This window comes from Pleurodeles waltl, chromosome 11 (genome assembly GCF_031143425.1).
Source record: "Pleurodeles waltl isolate 20211129_DDA chromosome 11, aPleWal1.hap1.20221129, whole genome shotgun sequence".
In the NCBI taxonomy this organism is placed as follows: Eukaryota; Metazoa; Chordata; class Amphibia; order Caudata; family Salamandridae; genus Pleurodeles; species Pleurodeles waltl.
Genome location: NC_090450.1, coordinates 963,839,226 through 963,853,254, shown reverse-complemented (window position 1 = coordinate 963,853,254; position 14,029 = coordinate 963,839,226).

Sequence of the window (14,029 nt, the reverse complement as noted above, 5' to 3'; positions counted from 1 at the left end):
TTCAACCCAAAGGGCATTACCCAGAATTGGTAATGGCCCTCAGGTGTGGAAAACGCAGATCTCTCTTTAGCCCCCTCAGTTAAGGCGATCTGCCAGTACTCTGATGTGAGATCAAAAGTACTGAGGAATTTGGCAGCGCCCAGTCTGTCTACGAGCTCATCAGCTCGGGGGATGGGGTGAACGTCAGTCTGTGTGACTGAGTTGAGACCACGGTAGTCCACGCAGAACTGGAGTTCTGGCTTGGCACTGGGGGCAGCAGCCTTGGGTACCAGCACCACAGGGCTGGCTCAGGGACTAGTGGACTTCTCAATAACCCCTAGGGCCAGCATCTTGGCAACTTCATCCTTGATGCTGACCTTCACCTTATCTGACAACCTGTAAATTCTGTTCTTTACAGGGGGACTGTCTCCCGTGTCACTATCATGGACACACAAGTGAGTGAGTCGAGGAGTAAGGGAAAACAGGGAAGAGAACTGCTCCAACAACTCGTAGCAGACTCCTCTCTGATCTAGAGTCAGGGAGTCAGAGAGATTGACACCCTCCACTGATCCGTCACCTTCTTTGGCAGAGAGGAGGTCGGGGAGAGGCTCACTGTCCTCTTCCATGCCCTCATCTGTCACAAGGAGAATACTGATCTCAGACCTCTCAAAATGAGGCTTGAGTCGGTTGTGGTGGAGAACCCTTAGGGGGTGTCGAGGGGTCTTGAGGTCAACTAGGTGAGTGGCCTCCCCCTTCTGCTCCTTGATCTCAAATTGGCCCGACTAGCGATCCTGGAGAGCCCTAGGCTCTACTGGCTCCATCACCCAAACTTTGTCGCCAGGTGAGAACTCGACCAGAGTGGCCTTCTGGTCATACCACTCTTTCATCACCTCTTGACTGGCCTCAAGGTTACTTCTGGCCTTCTTCCAGAACCCTTGGGTCTGGTTGCGGAGGGCCAGCATTTAGCTGACCACATCCTGGGGAGGTGTCCTGGGAGCTTTCTCCCAGCTCTCTTTCACTATGCTTAGAGGTCCCCTGACAGGGTGACCATAGAGAAGGGGCTGAACCCCACCCCTTTCTGGGGCACCTCCCTATAAGCAAAGAGCAGGCATGTTAAGAGGACACCCCACTTACACCTCATGGCCTCAGGTAGGCCAGTAATCATGCCTTTCAGGGTCTTGTTGAATCTCTCAACAAGCCCATTGGTTTGAGGATGATAAGGGGTAGTAAACCAGTAGGTTACTCCACACTCATCCCACATGGACTTCATGTATGCAGACATGAAGTTTGTGTCTCTGTCAGACACAACTTCCTTAGGGAACCCCACATGGGTAAATATTCCCATCAGGGCTCTGGTCACCATTGGTTCAGTCACTGTTCTCAGAGGGATTGCCTCTAGGTAGCGGGTGGCATGGTCCACCAAAACCAGGATAAACCTGTTGCCCAAGGCAGTTTTGGGGTCCAAGGGACCAATTACGTCATTGCCCACCCTTTCAAAGGGGGTGTCAACAACAGGGAGTGGGATTAGGGGGGCTTTAAGCTTGTTCCCTCTCTTCCTGTTAGCCTGGGACGTAGGGCAGGCCCTGCAGAACGCATCTGAGGTTACCCGTATTCTAGGACAATGGAAGTTGGAGACAAGCCTGTTGAAGGTCTTGTTTTGGCCCAAATGACCTGCCAGGGAGATATCATGAGCCAGACCCAGTAGGAAGGCCCGGTAACACTGGGGGACCACTAGCACGTGTGCTGCCCCAGTGGCCAGAACCTTAGGCTCACTGTAAAGGAGATCATTCTCCCAGTAGATATGGTGATCACCAGAGGCTTCACCTGCTGCTTGGGCTGTGGCCTGTTGCCTCAGACCCTCAAGAGTGGGGCACTCTTTTTGCACCTTGCAAAATTCTCCCCTGGTTTCCCACCCTCTACTTGCCAGCCAGCAAGTTCAGGTAGGTTACCCAGGTCAGCAATTGGAATTGTTTTGGGGGGGGGCTTTTGAGAGTTCCTTATCTTTAAAAATTTCCCCCCCCCCTCTTTCTTCTTTTGGGAACCCTGACCACCTTTTTGGGTGTCCCCCCCATATACCTTTTTGGACACTCTCGTGCTAGCCCAGAGGTCCGCCTCATCAGCAAGCTTCCTGGGATCAGTCAGCTTACTGTCTACTAAGTGCTGGCGCAACTCTGTGAAACAAATACTGAGCATATGCTCTCTCAGGATCAAATCATGTAATCCTTTGTAATCATTTACTTTGTTGCCCAACACCCAACCATTCAGTGCCTTATTAGAGAAATCAAAACATTCTACCCAGGTCTTTGTGGAAAGTTTGGTACTGTCCCTAAACCTCTGACGGTATTTCTCAGGGGTCAGTCCAAACTTGGCCAGTAAAGCGGCTTTCATGGGTGCATAGACATTATGCTCACATGGATCTAGTGTAAGAAGTGTGTCCCTCCCAACTGATGGTGCATAAAACCACAAGGCCGACCCTCATTGCTCTTCAGAGACCCCATGAGCCCTTAGTGCAACTTCATAAGCAGCCAGCCACTTGTCAATGTCATCTCCCACCACATAACTGGGCACCACACTTTTGGTTATACAAACCTTTTTCTCCCCAATCGGTCCTGCATGTATGCTGCCACCATCACTGCTGGACTCAGACTGTCTCGCCTTGATCTTCAGCTACTTGAGACTCAGTTCATGAGCCAACAAAAGTTACTATTCAGCCTCAGCTCTCTCAGCTGCAGACTCAGCTCTCTCAGCCTCTTTGGCTTCTCTTTCTGCCCTCCTCTCCTCCGCCTGAGCTTCAATTTTTAACCTTGCCATTTGTAATTGAAATTCTCTCTCCTTTCCTCTGCGGTCAGGCCCTGATCAGAGACACTCCTCCCTGGGTTGGCAGGGGCCACAATCACAGTGGCAACATTCTCCACTAATGGGAAAAATTCCTCTGAGGGGCCATCCTCTGGACCCTTCTCCTCAACGTTTCATCAGAATGAGCTTCTGCCCAGGCCCTCAGCGCCTTTTGAAATTCCTCCTTTCTGCAGGCACCTTGGGTGGGTACTCTCATATAATTGCAGAACCCCTTCAGCTGTTTAACAGTATATGTCTCCAGCTTGGCTAGGTCAAAATCTTCCGATCCTGTTTGAGACCCAGCCAGAGACATATTGAAATTAGGATTTTAGTTAAAAACTGTCAGGTAGAAAACAAAATTGCAGAAAAAGAAAAAAAATCAAGTTGACCTTCAACTGTGGGTAGGTAGTGAACACTTAGCTATTGTATGTCACCACACAAATACAAGTCCTATCCTCACCGCTGATCACCAATGTTAGAAATGGGGTCTTTGGTTGGCAATCAGGTTACCCCCTGTCCAAGCAAGGACCATCACTCTAGTCAGGGTAAGTCACACACAATCCAAATTATCCTGTGCCCACCCGCTGGTAGCTTGGCACTGAGCAGTCAGGCTTAACTTAGAAGGCAACATGTAAAGTATTTGTGCAATAAATCATGCAATAACACAGTATAATACCACAACAATGCACCACAGTGTTTAGAAAAATATATAATATTTATCTGATTAAATGCAGGTCAAAATGATTAAAATGCAATAAGAATACATTGAGATATTACTGTAAAAGCAATATAAAGGGTTTTAGAATTGAAATATTACTGTAAAGGCAATATAAAGTGTCTTAAGTTTTCCTAGAAACAACAAGTGTCTCTTGCAGGGTAAAGTACCTGGTTTGAGTTGAAAAATCCTCGCAAGGGACCGCAAAGGAGGAGATGCATGGAAAACAGGTAGGTGTGCGTCGGTTTCACCCCTTCGCAAACTGACTTGCATTGTTATTTTCCATGCGGGGAGGACGTTGCGTCAATTTCTGACGTGTGGACTTGGATCCTCTTAGGGTTGCGGGGTTTTCGGATGCCCCGGGAACGATGCAGGGAATCCTGGGCTTGCGGAGAGAAGTCACAGGCGCTGCGTCGATTCCCGTGGGTGAATGCGTGGAAATTTCTCCCACACGGCAGGCACTGCATCGATTCTTCTCAGGAAGTCAGGCTGCTTCATTCCGGGATGGCTGTGCGTCGATTCAGTGGGCAGTGTGTAGAAGTTCCGGTTGCGTCGCTGGTGCTGCATCGATCTTCCTGTCGCGTAGTCAGGCTACGTCCTTCCGGATTCGGCGTGCGGTGATTTTTCACCGCGGTGCAGGCTGTGCGTTGTTTTTGGCAGGCTGTGCGTCTAATTTTTGCCACACAAGGAGTCCAGTTGCAGGAGTTAAGTCTTTTTGGTCCTGAGACTTCAGGGAACAGGAGGCAAACTCAATCCAAGCCCTTGGAGAGCACTTCTGCAGCACAGCAAGAGAACAGCAAGACAGCAGGGCAACAGCAAGGCAGCAGTCCTTCACAGAAAGCAGTAAGGTGAGTCCTTTGGGCAGCCAGGCAGTTCTTCTTGGCAGGATGAAGGTTCTGGGTCAGGTCTCTTCTCCAGGAAGTGTCTGAGTTGTAGGGGAAGAGGCCCTGTTTATATACCCAAATGTGCCTTTAAAGTAGGGGAGACTTCAAAGAGTTGCTTAGAAGTGCAAAAGTTCCCGTTTCAGTTTAATCCTGTCTGCCAGGGTCCCAGTAGGGGGTGTGGTAGTCCTTTGTGTGAGGGCAGGCTACAGTCCTTTGACATGTAAGTGTCAGGCCCTCCATCCTCCCAGCCCAGGAAGACCCATTCAAAATGCAGATGTGTGCAAGTGTGACTGAGCATCCTGGGGTTTGTCTGAGTGAATGCACAAGGGAGCTGTCAACTGAACCTAGCCAGATGTGGATTGTAAGGCACAGAAGGATTTAAGTGCAGAGAAATGCTCACTTTCTAAAAGTGGCATTTCTAAAATAGTAATATTAAATCCAACTTCACCAGTCAGCAGGATTTTGTATTACCATTCTGGACATACTAAATATGACCTTCCTACTCCTTTCAGATCACCAGCTACCATTCAAACAGTATATGAGGGCCATCCTCTGGACCCTCCTCCTCAATGTTTCATCAGAATGAGCTTCTGCCCAGGCCCTCAGTGCCTTTTGAAATTCCTCCTTTCTGGAGGCACCTTGGGTGGGTACTCCCATATAATTGCAGAACGCCTTCAGCTGTTTAACAGTAGATGTCTCCAGCTTGGCTAGGTCAAAATCTTCAGATCCTGTTTGAGACCCAGCCAGAGACATGTTGAAATTAGGATTTTAGTTAAAAACTGTCAGGTAGAAAACAAAATTGCAGAAAAAGAAAAAAAATCAAGTTGACCTTCAACTGTGGGTAGGTAGTGAACACTTAGCTATTGTATGTCACCACACAAATACAAGTTCTATCCTCACCGCTGATCACCAATGTTAGAAATGGGGTCTTTGGTTGGCAATCAGGTGGAACTTATGTGTGGAAAAAGGGGTGTTTTAGGCTTGGCAGGTACTTTTAAATGCCTAGTCGAATTGGGCAGTAAAACTTCACACACGGGCCTTGCAATGGCAGGCCTGAGACATGGCTTAGGGGCTACTTAAGTGGGTGGCACAATCAGTGCTGCAGGCCCAGTAGTAGCATTTAATCTATAGGCCCTGGGCACATATAGTGCACTTTACTAGGGACGTATAAGTACATTAAATAATCCAATTGGGTATGATCCAATGTCATCATGTTTAAGGGGAGAGAGCATATTCATTTTAGCACTGGTTAGCAGTGGTAAAGTGTGCAGAGCCCTAAAACCAGCAAAAACAGTATCCAAAAAGTGTTACGACTCGGTCGTCCCATTTCCAGGGGGCGTTGTAAGGGGACTGTCAGAAGCCTGGGAATCACCTTGAACACCTATCTAGAGTCCCTAGCTGACTCCTGTTTGTTTCTCTTTTCTCCATGTTAGACTTGTGTAGGACTACATTTGCTTCTTGGGACTGCAAATCCCATAATGCACAGCTTGGTTGTCAGGAAAACCCGGATTCTGTTTCCCATTGTTTTCAATGGGAGAAGTCCAGTTGCTCCTTTTCACTGGATCCTCTCCTCCAGGACTTGCAAGTGTCCGAAATTACACACACCTGTGACCACTCCTGTGCAGCCCAGCTTGGAACTGCTTATAAGCAGCCATTTCCTCAAGCTCCCCGTCGTGCATCGGACTTCAATTCCTTTGTGTTACAGACCCCTTGTCGGATGGTGTTCCAGTTTTGTTCCTGTTCCTGTTCTGTTCCAGCCTGATCCTGTTTCCTGTTTCTCTGCCCTGCTCCTGATTGTTCCAGCCAGAGTCTGCTCCCTACTTCTTAGCCTTGTACCTGTTTGTTTCTTCCAAAGCCTGCTCCCTGTTTCTCTGCCCTGCTCCTGCCTTGTTTCAGCCTGAACCTTCTCTCTGTTTCCCAGTCCTGTTTACTGCTCATTTCCTACTCCCTGTATTCCAGTCCTGTCCTTGCCTGTTCCAGCCAGAGCCTGTTCTCAGTTTCCCAGTCCTGTCTCTGTCTGTCCCAGCCAGAAGTTTGCGCCCTGTTTTCAAGTCCTAGTCCCGCCTTTGCTTCAGCCTGAGCCTGTTCCTAGTTCTTGCCTCTGCCTCTTTGTTTGTTCCCTTCTGTTTCTGTTTCTTCTTGGTTCTTTGTGTCTGGTAAGTGTTCTATCAGTCTTCACCAGTGTATACGTGTCCTCCTGTGTACTGGGGTTGGCTCCTGGTTTCCAGGAGGCAATTCCAGCCCCCATCCTTGTCCAGTGTTATACGTTGTATTTTGTGCCTAACAGTGACAGTGTGCTATTACTGTTTTCTCAGGAATCGCCACTGTGTTTCCAGCTGGACCCACAAGAGCGTGTCCTGTGTATGTAAGTACTATCCTTGTTTGTGCTCTAGGGTCCAGAGACAGAATCACTTCTGCTGCCTCCTTTCTATGGGGCTGGCAGGGTGACTATCTGTAAGAGCAAACTGCACAGAGGCATTGAGATTCCCTGTCACTGTGGGAGGTTCTGCGCCTTACTCTGTGTACAACCCCAGCGTGTTTGTCCACTGGTAATCCGTTTCCTGTTTGTTCACACAAGGGTTGCTCTGCTTTTACTTTCCTGTTTCCTGTGCCTATCCATAGCTGTCCTTTCCGTGTATGCCTTTAGCTGCTCTTCTGCCCCAGTACACTACCTCTGTAGGATATTCGGTGACCTCAAGGGGTGTCCCAACCAAAGTCCTGATCAGCCCTGCCCGAAACCGTGACAGAATGCACGAACCAAACATTTCAAGCTCCCCTGGCAGTAAAGGCACACACAAACCTAAAGGGCTTTCCTATCATGTTAAGACACCCCTTTCTAAGCCTATACATTCTCTGAAATCCTCTAAAAAAGACCTTAGTTTAAAGGATAGACTTGTTAAAGAAAACCATAACTTGCAAGTTCAGTACTATACTGAGTGGCTTGCTAATCTTTCAATGATAGACTATTATGTTATTTGTGGCTATGACCCCCAGTCCCTGTCTGTAGAAGAATTACAAGGACGTAATGAGTTTTTGCAATATCTATTAGCTGAAGCCAGTAAGAATGTTCGTAACCGTGGAAGTGCTTTTGCTACCTCTGCACAAGACATTTACTCTCAAGAAAAGATGGTTAAATCCTCACCTCATGCTAGTGCATCCCAAATTCACTTCCAGGACTCTGTCAAAACAAAGAACCCTGACACTGTTCAAGAAGCCACACTAGGGATTCCCTTGTTTTCTGTTGAGTGCTTTAACCCATCTAGGCCAGTTTCTCAGAATTCAAAGTGCAGTGCTGACTCTTATAAAGACCTTTCAGTCCCTCAGAGCTTTCAAGTCAGCAGGCTAGACCCTGTATCTAAGGGATCAGTAAAAACTGTGGGATTCCTTAGTTCAACTCAAATGGCTTGTGCTCCTCCCAAATTGGATGACAGTACATCAGTCTCAATTCCGAAGTGTTGTGCTGACTCGTGTAAAGATCTACCAGTCCCTCAGTGCTTTCAAGTGAGCAGGATAGAACCTGTATCAAAGGGATCAGTAAAGACTGTGGGATTCCTTAGTTCAATTCAAAAAGCTTGTGCTCTTCCCAAACTGGATGATAATATACCAGTCTCAATCCCTAAAAGCTCTGCTAAACCCTTTTCTATTCTGAGTGGGTTTGATAACAATATGGACATACACACACTAAAAGAGCAGTTTTGGCAGATTAAAAGGCAGATATCAGACTTCTATGATGAATATGTTGTAACATACACAAGAAATCTTGCACATGGGCTCTTTTCATCAATGCATATTTCACTGTTGGCAGAACCAGACATTCTGTTTATCTGTAAGGTAGAAGAAGTAACAGAGCAGCTGATGGAAACTACTGCAAGGCAATTTGAAAACCTGAAAAAAGAAAATGATCACCAGCTTTGGCTTAAAGAACAGTATGCTACTTTGTGTGCCTCTCCAAAGACTTCTATCGAGCAGATTGTCCCTTCTATTTATGACAGTCAAAAGACAGCTCCAGTTATAAATATATCAGCCTCTTCCTCAGACTCTCTCTCAGCCTGTAGTTCTCCAGTGAAAATTCCTGTACAGTTGACTGAATCTCTGACATCTCTGAGAGATTTGACACCTCTTGATTCAAAGGATGGATCAGAGTCTTCAGAAGGAAGTGTCTCAGCCCCTCTATCAGAACAAATAAAGCCAAAGGAAGAAGAGAGTTCTGATACAGACTACAATAGCTGCACCTTAAGAAACCAAGATATGACTTTTCTGGAGATTAATGGCAAGTTGTGCAACAGTGTTGAAGAATCTGAATCTAGTGATGACAGTGGTTCCTGCCTTGCCGTGAACAAACCTGCAGATAGTGCTGTTCAAATGGCACACACACCAGAATTTTCAGATTGTGGGGATACTCCTGCCCTTTCAAACAATATCATAGAATTTTCAGATAATGAAGAGACAGTTTCTGTTTCAAGTGAATTAATGGATTTTTCTGACCGTGAAGAAATACCCGTAATTACTAAGAATGTAATGGACTTCTCAGAAAGTTTAAAAATCTCTTCTGTGTCAAAGCAAACCGTGGAGATTTCAGACAAGGAAGAAAGCCAGCAATCTGAAACTGAACAGCCTGCCATAAGAAATGAGAGCCTTCTCCTAGAACAGGACACAGTTGCAGCCTCAACCACTGATTCTGAGTTGCTGTTCCCTGCCACTGCGTTTCCTGTTTCCAGTTCAACGGTTAGTGAAGAACAGATCTCTGATCTACCGGTATCTGATTTTGATGTAAAATCAGCCACACCAATGCCACCTGCTGTGTCTCTGAAATTAAAGACTCCTGAAAACCAGCAATCTGAAACCGAAGCTCAAGTACTGAAAGATATAATATGTCCCACTAAAACTAAAGACTTGAATTTGAATCTTGTATTCGAAGATCTGATGATAAGTACTGTTCTTAGTGTTTTATTGCAAGAAACCATCATCAATTCAAAGGCTAGAGCTGAAAATTTAGGTAACAGTGTAAAGGTGATTTCTGAAGAGACTCCAGTTCTATTTCTTTCCAAAGAACAACCTTTCAATGTTAACAGAGTTGAAGATCAACTACCTGTAGTAGAAACACCTTGCAAAGAAACCATTTCTGATACCACGAACACGCCACAGAGCACTTGCAATGAAGAAATCTCAGTCTTGTCAGAAGATCACCCTAAAGAATTAGTTTGTGGAACTTCTACATTTTCATATGTTAATCCAGTCTCTAAAGACATGAAAACCCCTGTTGCTCCTGAATTTGATACTCCAATGTCATCCAAGATGAAAGACAATTCTGACTTTTTCATGTTTACCTTGAGAACACCAGTTACCCATGTCTCCCAAGTCTCTATGCTTTGCAAGCCTCAGACCACAATCAATGTAAATACAGCTGCAGAAACAGACAAATCCTGCTTGTCAGAAGGTGTTACAGACCTGACAGTTACTAATACACCAATCAGCTCTTCCAAAGAGGAAAGTATTGAACAGGAAACTAATGTCATAAATAATACCGTCCGTAATGCCAGTCCAGATCTCCTTGCTCCTGAATCCACTTCACCAGAAACCAACTCCATGCACTCCTCCCGTGTCACTCGAACAATAAAGAGGAAAGACATCGGAGCCCATATGGGTATTAATACATGCTTTGCTCATTGGAAGTTTCACCTATGGCAGGACTGTAAACTTATCCACCAAGGTTGGTGTTGGATTTTCTTGCTGTGGCTGTTCCTCTTCAACTTTTTTCAGCCAAAGGATCGCCTTCTCTTCTTGAGCAGACTGGTGGGAGGGGGTATACTGTTACGACTCGGTCATCCCATTTCCAGGGGGCGTTGTAAGGGGACTGTCAGAAGCCTGGGAATCACCTTGAACACCTATCTAGAGTCCCTAGCTGACTCCTGTTTGTTTCTCTTTTCTCCATGTTACACTTGTGTAGGACTACATTTGCTTCTTGGGACTGCAAATCCCATAATGCACAGCTTGGTTGTCAGGAAAACCCGGATTCTGTTTCCCATTGTTTTCAATTGGAGAAGTCCAGTTGCTCCTTTTCACTGGATCCTCTCCTCCAGGACTTGCAAGTGTCCGAAATTACACACACCTGTGACCACTCCTGTGCAGCCCAGCTTGGAACTGCTTATAAGCAGCCATTTCCTCAAGCTCCCCGTTGTGCATCGGACTTCAATTCCTTTGTGTTACAGACCCCTTGTCGGATGGTGTTCCAGTTTTGTTCCTGTTCCTGTTCTGTTCCAGCCTGATCCTGTTTCCTGTTTCTCTGCCCTGCTCCTGATTGTTCCAGCCAGAGTCTGCTCCCTACTTCTTAGCCTTGTACCTGTTTGTTTCTTCCAAAGCCTGCTCCCTGTTTCTCTGCCCTGCTCCTGCCTTGTTTCAGCCTGAACCTTCTCTCTGTTTCCCAGTCCTGTTTACTGCTCATTTCCTACTCCCTGTATTCCAGTCCTGTCCTTGCCTGTTCCAGCCAGAGCCTGTTCTCAGTTTCCCAGTCCTGTCTCTGTCTGTCCCAGCCAGAAGTTTGCGCCCTGTTTTCAAGTCCTAGTCCCGCCTTTGCTTCAGCCTGAGCCTGTTCCTAGTTCTTGCCTCTGCCTCTTTGTTTGTTCCCTTCTGTTTCTGTTTCTTCTTGGTTCTTTGTGTCTGGTAAGTGTTCTATCAGTCTTCACCAGTGTATACGTGTCCTCCTGTGTACTGGGGTTGGCTCCTGGTTTCCAAGAGGCAATTCCAGCCCCCATCCTTGTCCAGTGTTATACGTTGTATTTTGTGCCTAACAGTGACAGTGTGCTATTGCTGTTTTCTCAGGAATCGCCACTGTGTTTCCAGCTGGACCCACAAGAGCGTGTCCTGTGTATGTAAGTACTATCCTTGTTTGTGCTCTAGGGTCCAGAGACAGAATCACTTCTGCTGCCTCCTTTCTATGGGGCTGGCAGGGTGACTATCTGTAAGAGCAAACTGCACAGAGGCATTGAGATTCCCTGTCACTGTGGGAGGTTCTGCGCCTTACTCTGTGTACAACCCCAGCGTGTTTGTCCACTGGTAATCCGTTTCCTGTTTGTTCACACAAGGGTTGCTCTGCTTTTACTTTCCTGTTTCCTGTGCCTATCCATAGCTGTCCTTTCCGTGTATGCCTTTAGCTGCTCTTCTGCCCCAGTACACTACCTCTGTAGGATATTCGGTGACCTCAAGGGGTGTCCCAACCAAAGTCCTGATCAGCCCTGCCCGAAACCGTGACAAAAAGTGGAGGGACGCAGGAAAAAAGTTACAGGTGACCACCCTAAGGCTGTCAGGTCTAACATGGTTTAATAGAAATCAGATCACTAAAATCAGAAGTATAGAAGGCTGAGTCAGCCTCACTGTGATTCAAGCTTGTGACCTGTAGATTGCTGCGAAGTACAGCAGCCAATGTTTAGCTCACTGAGCCATCCTGCAGGCTCATGCGAGAAAGTTCCAATATGTCACTCAACTCAGCATTATGTTGCCTGTGATGGAGAAAACAGAACAATTTACATCTACTAACAAGTGGCACTGCTTCTCTCTTCCCAAGAGCTGGCACATAATTTGGTTGCCTTGTACCACAAACACACCTTTGCAAAGTGAACAGGCATGTGTAATCTCTCGTAGAGGTTTTGGTGAGGAAGTGAACACTTCCAGGTCAAAATATTATGCTTAGACTACCTTTGAAACATTTCTCACTTTGTATGTATGCTGTACAGTGCAGTACACATGGAAAGTGGCAAACGTTTGGAGAAAAAAAAAAAAAACTTTACTCCCACTGTGTGCCTCACTCAAACAATCAATTTTTTAGGATAAAAACCCAGCCTACAAATGTTAGTAGACAGTATTTTATGTTAAAAACCACAAGTTATATAGCCTGTATCATGCCATGTATCATCCACCAAATGTCCTCTTGTATTACTTTTAGACAGCCTTCCAGCATTTTGCTCTAGAAAGTTGATGATAATAAACTTTGTGTTGGTTTGTAGCAGTTTTGATGAAATTGCAAAATGTGGCTAAATCTTGCACAAATTGGTATTTTCTTTCTTTCTTTCTTTCATTCTTTTTTTCTTTCTTACTTTCTGTATTTTAACAAAGAGAAAATTAACTTTGATTTAATTCTGAATATCACAATCTGTGCCAAATATGTATAGCAAGTGATTAGGACTCTAGTTAACATCATACCTAAACTACAGTATTATCAAAGGTGTCAAAATGCTCTCATTCAATCAATCGGGGTTCTTGTACAGCACAGCTAATCACCTGTTCGGGGGAGGGTCAGCGGCTTAGTCAAAGTGCTGTTTGGCCAGTTCAGTAGAAGAGCCAGATCTTGAGGTCCTTCCTGAATTGAGGCAGAGAGGGAGATTGCCTGAGATGAAGAGGAAGAGAGTTCCAGGTTTTAGTGACGAGGTAGGAGAAGGATCTTCCTCTGGCTGTTGTCTTGTGGATCCATTGGATAGTGGCCAAGGGAAGGTGAGCGGAGCTGAGTTTTCTAGTGGGCGTGTGGAAGGTGAGGCCCTCAGAGCAGCATACTTGTCACTTGGTAAAAGAAGGGAACCCAAGGAATGAAAGCACAATCAGCAAAGGTATGGCCTGATATTTACACCCCTTTTGAACACTTAAGTATAACTCCAATCTCAAACAGTGAAATCTCTGCAATTGCAGCTCCTAAGCCACAAAATAAGGCTCAGTGAATACTTCTGTGCAAAAAATCTATAAAATGACACACAGAGTAAGACATATCTTGTGTACATCATTTATGGATCACCAGGGTTTGCAGTTGTGACCCATGACCTGCAAATAGCAACCCCTGGTTTCAGAGGAGCCAGCATCAGTGACCAGAACAGAACGTAAAGTGTGTTGAGGTGAGCACTATTGTATGCAGCTCCCATGGGGAGATTACACTTTTAGCTCCACAAAATATGTACATTCAGCAGTGCAATGAGCATATGTATATGGTTCATACAAAATTGTACCAAATGGTACCATAGACCTAACCACCCTTATTTTTAGGTCGAGCCAGCAAGCGCTCTTGCCTGCTGTAATCTATCTGTGGGCTTTTAACCACGTCTACCGCATGCCCATCACTATCACTCGTTCCTTGGCTTGCCTTCAAATATCCTTTGTTGTCATTGGTAAATGTTTTACATTTGTCCCTCCTTGGGGCAGTTTTGTTACCGCCTTGGCCATCAACCCAGTTACGTGGATAATTGTACTTTTGCTGATACGTTTAACTGTAAGTGAACTTCTTTTTCCTTTTGTGTCTCTCCTTCATGCTCATGGCAGCTGTGGCACTTTGAATCAGCTTGGTTATGTCAACGGTTTTACTCTTTATTTTCAATTTATGTGCCAAGAAAAGTCCAGTTAGGAATTTACAATGCTAATAGCTCTGACTCGACCAACCGCAAGACCCATTGCATTGCAAATGCTTGTTTCAATCTCTTATTGTGAAACTTGTGATTTCGCAATGCATTTTCTCCTTCATGCAGACAACAGGCTTCATTCCCATCAATTATTGTAATGTCATGAGGCGTTAGATCTGACGGCATAATTCCCAGAGATTTAGGGTCACAAGCTATATAATGTCAGTTCCTGTAGTGTCATA